Here is a 10,072-nt window from a genome sequence, read left to right as displayed (position 1 = left end):
ATGAGGTGGCCCCTCAGTATCCTCTTCTCCAAGCCCAACAGACCCAGCTCCCTCAGCCTTTCCTCAGCAGGGAGATGTTCCCCTCCCTCCAGCATCTCTGGGGCTCTGCCCTGGGCTCTCTCAAGCAGTTCCCTGTCCTTCTGGAACTGAGGGGCCCAGAACTGGACACAACATTCCAGATGTGGCCTCACCAAGGCAGAACAGAGGGGCAGGAGAACCTCCCTGACCTACTAACCACCCCCTTTCTAACCCACCCCAGATGCCATTGGCCTTCTTGGCCACAAGGACACATTGCTGGCTCATCCTCCTGCCCACCAGGACCCCCAGGGCCCTTTCTCCTGCCCTGCTCTCCAGCAGCTCAGCCCCCAACCTGTCCTGGTCCATGGGCTTGTTCTTCCCCAGAAGCAGGACTCCTGTCTCTGCAATTTCCACAGAGCTTTCCTTGTTCCCAGCAGAGAGAGGAGGTGCAGCAGAGGACAATGGGGAGTGAGATGCAGTTTATCCACGGGGCTGTGAGCCATCTGCAGGACAACATGGGACCAAGGGCACAGCAGCCCCAGGGCCCCTCTGCAAACCTCCCTGTGCTGCAGCACTGGAGGTTGTCACAGTTGGAAGAAGCTCAAGCTGAGATCCAGGACACTGAGGTCAAGCTTTTCTGCAAGTCACATCTGAAATGGGGACCACAGAGAAGCTGGGGAGGGACTCGGGACAAGGGCATGGAGTGATGGGACATGGAGTGATGTCTTTCAGCTGGAAGACTGTAAATTTATGTTAGACATGAGGAGGAAATTGTTGGGTGTGAGGGTGGTGAGAGCCTGGCCCAGGTTGCCCAGGGAAGCTGTGGCTGCCCCATCCCTGGCAGTGTTGAAGGGCAGGTTGGATGGGGCTTGGAGCAGCCTGGGCTGGTGGGAGGTGTCCCTGCCATGCAGGGGGTGGGAATGGATGATCTTTAAGGTCCCTTCCAATCCTAACAATTTAATTATTCTCTGATTAATGAATTTTTAAAAACCCCTCTCCAAACTGGCTCACTGGGCTTCTTTTCCAACCCACGGAGAGACCAGCTCTGCAGAGGAATGTTCAGTCTGTCCTGAGGATGGGAAGGAGATGGGGCTTAGGTGGGGCATGGAGCACATCCGTCCTCAGGGGGTGATTTTTCCTTCTGTAGCAACAGCCAGCTTTGATTACATGTTGCATTTTTACATGGCTAAAGTTACAGCAAAATGATCCTTATTATTGTTGTTGTTACTGTAATAATAATAATAGTTATAATAATAGTAATAATCGTTATAATGATATATATAATATATAATACATATAATATACAATATATAATAGTATAATATATAATAATAGTAATAATAGTTATTGTTATTATTGTTATTTTCAGATCATATACTATTTCCCCAAAGATTCCAAGCAATTTTCAGACCCAGGTGCATTCAACTTCCAAAAGCCACAAGATTTGGGCTTTTTTTAGGAGGGAGAAAGATGAGTGATTTCTGGACTCCAATCAAAGGGGATGGTTTTTCTAGGTGGCAAAACTCTCCCTCCTTTTTCAATCAACCTTTTATAGAATGGCTCTGTGAGAAATAAATATTACACATCAGCTTTATTTGACCATAATTGAATATCCATCAGCCTATCTGCCTATCCAGCCAGCCTTGTGTAGTGCTGGGAACACCAATCTCTGACATGACCATAGGCCTGTTGGAATTTCAAATTAAATTATTATTGCTATTGTTAGTGGATGTTCCTGTGCTACAAAGCTGAGGAGAAAATTGCTAGTTTATCTAGATGGATCAACAGAAAACATTCAGAACTGCCAATAAAGGCACAAATTTTCCTGCATGTCATTGTCTGCAGGAGCAGAGTCTTCCTGTCTGTGCAATCAAGGCCTTTCCAGCCTGAGAAATATAGACAAGGCACTGGATAATGGATTTTTCTTCCTCCTCCCATCATAACTATGTTCAAGCTGTACAAAGCAGCCTCTGAAATTGCATTAGGGCTGTGCTGAGCTGCAGAAGAGCTGTCGTCATCCCCCTGCTGCATTTATTTAGCTGGCTTGTGTCTGCTGGAGAAAGTCTGGGCCATTTTCAAAAGTGGGCACCTGTTGGTCAGACAGCTGGGGAGGGATGAGGAATGGAGAGCCAGGCAGGTTCTGGAGTGGCTGGTGGGTTCATTTTTTTCTGCCCTTCATTTCAATTCACCCCCTTTGCTCTTCTGCTTTCCATCTCTTCAGAAACCAGGAGGGCAAATTGCTCCCGGGGTGTTTGCTGTGGCATTGGATTTCTCCAGCAAAAAAACAACAAAGAAAAGCTTTCTCAGCTCTAAGTGTGTCACCCACATTCAGAAAAGGTTAAAAATTAAACCAATAGTGTCAGGAAAAACACAGGGCACTAAGTTTTGCCTTCACCTGCAGAACAAGAAACGTAACCAGAACCCTCATGTCCTGGGAATGACAGTCCCATGGCCATGCTGCCCTGGCATCCCAGCCAGGCTTCTGAGCACATTTCCACTGGAGATGGCTCAGGACACCCTGTGCTCTGCTCCTGGATCACAGCACAGACTTGGACAGCCCTAGAAAACCTGGAGGGATGGAGATGCTGAACCAGCCACCCCAGCTGGGCTCACTCTGGGGAGTGGTTGGTTATCATAGAATTATAGAATGGTGGGGGTTGGAAGGGATCTCTGGAGATCATCGAGTCCAACCCCTGCTAGAGCAGGATCCACTAGAGCAGATCCCACAGAATTGCAACCAGACAGGTCTTGGAAGTCTCCAGAGAAGGAGACTCCAGAACCTCTCTGGGCAGCCTGGCCCAGGGCTCCATAAACCTCACAGGAAAGAAGTTTTTGCTCATGTTGAGGTGGAACTTCCCATGTTCCAGTCTGTGTTCATTGCCCTTTATCCTATCACAGGGCTTCACTGAAAAGAGACTGACTCCTCTGTCTTGACACCCACCCTTCAGGTATTTATAAATCTCTCAGCCTTTCCTCACCAGGCAGGTGTTCCAGTCCCTTCATCATCCTCGTGGCCTCCATTGGACTCTCCCTAGTCTCTCCCTGTCCCTCTTGAACTGGGGAGCCCAGAACTGGCCACAACACTCCAGACCTGCTGGACACACTCCTCCTAAGGCACCCCAGGATACCATTGGCCTTCTTGGCCACCAGGTCCCATTGCTGTCCCATGGATAACATACTGTCCACCAGGACTCTAAAATCCTTCTCCATAGAGCTCATAGCACCTCTGAAAGACTTTATTTCAGGTGGAAAACTTGGAACTGATGAACTGTTATAATTGCACTGAGAGCCCTTCTGTGAGACCTGACATCTCTGGATGTGCTGAGGAATAAGGCACAGACTCATCCCCTGGAGATTTGCAGCCTGGCAACATGAGCAGGTAGAGACACCGTGTGCTCATGCAATAGTCTCTTGCTCCCTTGGCCTCTCTGGCTGGTGTTTTACCCACTTGAACACAAACTGGAAGAATTAAATGACTCTTGACTAGTTTTCAACCTCCCGTTCAAAACAGGCTATGAATTCTGAGGAGAGGGAGCAGGGAAGTTAATTAAAAGGAGCGTTTGCTTTCATCCCAGAGGGCATTGCAGCAGGGATGCAGTGAAACACAGGGTGGAGGAAAAGTGCCCAGTGCCTGCAGAAGTGCCCAGTCCCTGTGCTTGCCCCTTTTCCTGGGCTCACTTCTGCAGAGCATCCCTGCTGCCTTGGCTGGGGTTTGCACAGAGGTGAGAGCCCCATTCCCACCCTGATTCTACTCTCCAGCCATTGAGTTGTGGTTCTTCAGCACATCTGATACCATCTTCAAACCTCCCAGAGCTCCAGCTCACCAAATAGTCTTACAAATAATCCTAGAGAGCCAAATCAAGGAGATCTCAGGTAGCAGGACCTGGAGGCAAAAATATCTTCATATGTTGCATCAACATTTAACCACCAAAGTCAGCAACCCCAATCACAGCAGTAATTACACTGCACTTGACACTGCCCCAAGGTGATGACTAGAAATTCTATAAACCAAGAGATTTGGTTGGCAAAAGAGGAGTCTCTCACACCCCTCATTTAACCATAAAGCCCCTGTGCTAGAGGTGTCTACCCTTGGTCAAGCCCTGAGGGCTCATCCACCCATGAAGCAAAGGAACTGCTGGTTTGTGTGTGTGTAAAGAGCTGGATTCATTCCCTATTTTTGTTAACCCTTGTTAGCTCTGCCCTGCCTTTTGAGGGCAAACACACCCAGCAGGAGCTGCCTGAAGCTCATGGTTTTCCAAGCACTGTTGTATTTTCAGGCTGTAATGATGTGGTTCTTGTTTCCACCAGGGCACAACCTGCAGATCCCAACCAGAAGGAGGGTCCTGTGAGGCAGGAGGTGGGCAGGGCCACGTCCCCAAGCAGTCAAGCAAACAACCATGGCAGTGTTAGGAGCTCACCCCAGATTTCTTGAGCCTCAAACCGGGTCTCCAAACTCTTTAGAAGATGCCCTTGCATGGCATGGATGGTGTCTGGTGCATGGGGAAGCCAAATTGTTGTCCTCCCTGGTTTGGACAATCTTCAACCTCACAAACCAAGTATTCCTGCAAGGAGCCTGCTCTGTGTGCTGCCCATGCTCCAAAGGCACAAGTTTAACTCAAGTAAAAGACAAAAGAGATGAAAACCCAAGACTTCCCACACCCCCTGCTGAGCCTCCTCCACATCTCCCCACTCCCCTTTCCTTGTATCTAACACTGTAGCAGGGAACTAACTGGCTTGTTAGTGTTTTAAGCAGGTTTTCCCATGAATATCACATAACCTTAGGCTCTCAAAGCTGGGTAATGGAGACTGCCAGGCTCCCTTGCTTGGCCACGTTACAGAGATGATTGCTAAGCAAGGAAGTGACATTTGCATGATTTATGGGACTTAAAAATTCCTGCTATGGTGAGAACCCTCCCTGGGATTAGCTGCAATTCTCCTGCCCAGCTCAATCCCAGCCCTTCCTGGCTGCTGAGCCCACAGCTCTGAGTGGGGAAAGGATTGTCAGCAGGGTGAGGATCAACATTTTTAGACACCTTGGGAAAACCTGGAAGACATAAAAGTGTCATGAACCTGCTGATGGCAGCCCCAGCTGTGGCACATCTCTCCTCTGTGTTACTGCCTGTTGGTTTCAATTGCTCATAACTTTATCAAACTTCACACATTTGAGCTGAAACTGGACATTTACAGGGCTCTGGAGAAGCAGTTGAAGTATTGCCTGGCATGTGTCTACCCAGGCTGGGTGCCAGGTACCCACCAACTTCAGCAGCTCCGTGGCAGAAGCTGCATCATCAGGGAATAAAAAACTTCAGTATCTGCCTTAGAACCATAGAATCCCAGACCAGGTCTGGTTCCAACTCCCTGCATGGGCAGGGACACCTCCCAGCAGCCCAGGTTGCTCCAAGCCCCATCCAACCTGCCCTTCAACACTGCCAGGGATGGGGCAGCCACAGCTTCCCTGGGCACCCTGGGCCAGGCTCTCACCACCCTCACACCCAACAATTTCCTCCTCATCTCCAACCTCAATCTCCCCTCTTCCACTTTTAATCCATCCCCCCTTGTCCTCTCCCTCCCTGCCCTTGTCCCAAGCCCCTCCCCAGCTTTCCTGGAGCCCCTTCAGGCCCTGGAAGGTGCTCTAAGGTCTCCCTGGAGCCTTCTCTTCTCCAGGCTGAACACCCCAGCTCTCCCAGCCTGGTTCCAGAGCAGAGCTGCTCCAGCCCTCCCATCATCTCTGTGGCTCCTCTGGACTCTCTCCAACAGCTCCATGCCCCGGTCTTGGGGTCCCTAGAACAGGACCCAGCACTGCAGGAAGGTCTCACCAGAGCAGAGGGGGACAGTCCCCTCCTGTGACCTGTTAGTCTTGCTGCTTTTGACACATAACACTGGAGTTTACCCTCAGCTCTTCAAGGGACAGAAAGAAGCTCTTCCAGAAGATTTCTGGACAGACAACATCAGCAGAAAAACTGGTTGACCAGGACCAAACCTAGTCCCACTTGTGCTGATTTTGCTAACTGAGGGGTGCAGGTAAAGTCCCTTTTCCACTTCCCTCACCCATCCCACCTGCCTTGAGCAGTCCCTGGCCCTTGCTGCCCCCTAAATTATGCCAAGTGGTTTTAGTTCCACTTAACAATGAACTCTGCCTGTGTTTCTGTTCCAGAGTGAAAAACAAGCTTGAAGCAGGAATCCTGATCAACAATCACTTCTAGGTTTAGTGCCAAGTCTTGCCCAGGCTGGCCCTGGATCTCAGCTGAGGCTGCTCAAAGCATCCTCTCAGCTCAGGGAAATCCAATCTCTGCACCAGATTCGTGTGCTCATCTCAACTGAGCTTTGTTTTCAGGGATGAAATGGAGGCTGAACAAGGCTGGTGAGCTGAGAAAAACAATCACTGGAACGTGCAGCTCCCACGGGATGGAACTTACACTGAAATGAGGGAAATAACAACACAGAGAGTGTTTAACAGGTTTGTTTCACAGAGATGGGGAATGACTGCCAGGTAAGGTTGGAAGGCTGCAGATGGGCAGGCAGAAGCTCCTTTCCCACTGATGGTGCAACTTTCCTACCAGGGCTTAAATCATTTCATAAATGACCAAAGTTGTGTTTTGGTCTGTCTGTTCTGTGAATTACTGACTTCTGATCTTTCTTTAACGTAGGAAGGAAATTTCCTCAGGCATTAGAGGCTGAGAGCAGCTGTTACATGGTGGAAACCTATAAGAGTCCCATTGAGACTAATCCTTCCCTTCCTGAGACCCTCTTAGAGACTGAGAAGAGAACAGCAAATGGGACAAGAGCTGCTGGCACTATTGGGATGGCCACCACTGCAGAATCATTGAATCATGGAATGGTTTGGGTTGGAAAGGACCTTGAAGACCATCCAGTCCCACCCCCCTGCATGGGCAGGGACACCTCCTACCAGCCCAGGTTGCTCCAAGCCCCAAACTGTTGGCCCAGTTTGTGCTTTCTTGGCCACTTGCAGCCACTCCAGTATCTTCTAGAAGGTCTCATTCAGCTGGACAGGGTGCTGGGCCACCTTGTCTAGACCCTGGTTTTGCCAAGAAAGGTTGGGCCACGTGATCCTTGAGGTCCCTTCCAACCTGGGATTTTACAGTTCATGGATTGCAGCCCAGGGCTGATCAATGCAATACTTGGTTCCTTGGCAGGAGGAAAGGGAATCCTTTGGTGGGATCAATGCCTGCAACAACAGAGACACTGAACCTGTCATTTCCAGTCTGAAAAACACGTGGTTTCCTTGAGCATCTTCCACATTTTTGCTGTGAGTCAGATCTGATGTTCACATGGGTCATCAGCCTCCTGAATCTCCCATGAGTTGTTGGCAACACTTCCTCTCCAGGAGCAGCACTGGGTTTGTCAGCCCTCACCAGAGCAGGGGTTGGTGTTTTGAGCAGACTGAGAGGCTGGATCTGTACTGCTTTTTCTTTTTGGGGGAAGGGTGGGGTTGTGGGGGTTTTTTTTTGGATGTAGCTGTGGAAAAACTGAGAACCAGCAACGTGACAGAGTCATCAAATCATGGAGTGGTTTGGGTTGAATGGGACCTTAGAAGGTGTCTATTCCAAACTCCCTCTCCAGTGAGCAGGGACATCTTCAGCTCAATGGGGTGGCTCAAAACCTCTTCCAACCTGACCTTGACAGAGCTTCTTCCATTGAAATGTTCAGCACAAATTAAAAAAAAGTCAGTATTCTGGGAAGAGAGGGGAGTTTTCCTCTGTGCCCCAGGACCCTGGTCTGCATAGTCCTCTCTTGGGGAGCACGAGGCCTTAGAGATAGAGACAGCAAAGCTTCTGGGGTGATGGTCCTGCTGTTGGCATTCATTAGGCAACCTGGGAAGTGGGTTTTCATTCTTCTTCCTGTTTGCTTTTTAATCAGAGCTCCATGGGTTGTCACAGGCAGGGGGAAAGTGAGGAGAGATGCTTTGCTGATGTGTGTTCACAAGCAGGTTGGAGGACTTTGAAACATGACTCTGTGGCAAGAGTGGCTTGTTGATCAAGAGCTGCAAGTGAGAGCAGGAAGCTACAAAGATCTGGCAGGTTTGACTTGCCAAGCAAATTGTTTTTAAGAAATCATATTAAAATAGGCACATAATTCAACTGTGCCTGAGCTGCTGCTGTCTGGACCTTTGTGCCATCATTTCTATCAAGGCAAAGTGGTTGAGAAAATGTCACCAGCCAGATTTGCTGCTATGCAGCAACTGCCTCTTTACAGGGGCACGTAAATAACTGCAGAAGGTGTGGGACAACAGGAAGATCAGATCTTTTCAGGCCAAGATGTTCTCAGAAATCCTGCCAGCTCCAGGCAGGGTTGCAGCATGGTTGCACACCAGTGCTGGTCACCTTGGAGTGCCCTCCTGCCTGCCCATGGCAGGGGCAGGAAGGACCTGCAAAGATGCTCCTGCCTCCCTGAGCATCAGACAAACCCATCTCAGCTGAGCATGGGTGGGAAATGTAGCTTTTGAGCCTCCCTGAACTCAAACCCTGCAGAAAGCCACCCTCACACACACATACAAACCACATCCCTGGTATCAGTTTGAGTTTTTAAGGAATAAATCATGCAGAGAGCAAAATACACCTAAGTGAAGTGGTAAGGTTGATGAAGTCTCACAGAGTGACAGTTCAACATCTAATCACTTCCAATAGTCCAAAAATGCCCATCCCAGAGAGAGAGACCCTGGAAAATGAAGTAGAATCACTGAAGCTTCCTGAAACATAAATCACAACAGGATTTATTAATCACACCAAATACAAACACTCATAAATCTATCAGAAACAAGCAGAGCAGCCTGTGCAGAGGAGCAGAGAAAAACCAAGTGGAAAGAAAGGGGAAAAAAAACAATGCAATGAAAATCAGGAGAATGAGAAGCCAGTGACAGGGAACAGTGCTTGAGTTTAACATTTCACAGCAGAATAACTCAAGCCTCTCTTCCTGCTGTTGTAAATGTCAGCTTTTGTGCTGATGCCCTCTCCTTGTGGTGGTTTTGGTCACCTACTGAAGAGTGTGGTGGCTACAGCTCCCAGGGGTCTGGGCTGGGTGCTCATGGAAGGTGATGTGGTGGCAGACGTGGGGTTGTTCCCACTGAGCCCAAATTGCTGCTGATTAGCTGGGGATAACACATCCAACCTCAGCAATGAGAGGGGCAGCTCCTTGACAGGCACAAGCTCAAATGTCCTCATGGCCTTTGATGGAACAACAACGGTCACAAGAAACCTCAGTGTGACATAAATGAACCTCAAGTGGTGCCAAAGTCTGCAGCTTCAGCTGAGGCTGCTCTTGGCAGAGGGTGACTTTCAGGTAAAGTCTTTATTCACAGAAAAGCTTCTTTTCTTTCACCCCGAAACTCAGGAGAACTTGAAATGAGTTCAGGAAATGGTTTTGGAGGGGGAAAATTTAGGGTGGGGAGGTGAAAGAGGTGTTGAAGGAGTGCTGGGGGTGGAGTCCTCCTTCCACCTCCACGCCTAGGTGCTGGAGTGGTGATGCAGGAGGCAAAGGACCCAGTGCTGGGAGGTGTGGACCCACCACCCTCCCCCTGGAGACATCTATAACCAACTGACAGGGGGAATGTTCACAATCTCTCTTGCAGCTTTTCCCTTTGGATTGATGATGAAGCATTCACAGGAGCATGGCCATGACCTTGTCCATGCCCTGCCTTTGGGCAGCAGAGTGTACCTCCTACTGCCCCATTCAGGAACTGCTCCAGGCACAAAAAACATCCATCAACTCATCTCCCACAATTTTTCAGAGGGATGATCCTTCAAGTGGTATTTTCTCCAACCACGTTCACTTTTCCTCTTAGAAATGCAATTGCCTTCAAGCTACAAACTAACATGATGATATTTTGCAAGTCATGCCTCACAAAACACTTCCAGCACTTTTGTGGGTCATTCTCAGTAGCCTTTTGTTTCACTGTGACCACAACTCTTCCTTTTAGGACAATTGCATCACGTCTCCTGCCTCCCAGGGTGGGCATCCTTGCCTTTCATCTCCAGGGTATCCTGCTGTAAATCTTCTCCAGCCTCTTTGCTGCAGTGAAACAAAGAGACCAACTCTG

Source organism: Chaetura pelagica, unplaced genomic scaffold (assembly GCF_000747805.2).
Source record: "Chaetura pelagica isolate M959 unplaced genomic scaffold, ChaPel_1.0 scaffold273, whole genome shotgun sequence".
NCBI classification, from domain to species: domain Eukaryota; kingdom Metazoa; phylum Chordata; class Aves; order Apodiformes; family Apodidae; genus Chaetura; species Chaetura pelagica.
This window is presented reverse-complemented; position numbering follows the sequence as displayed.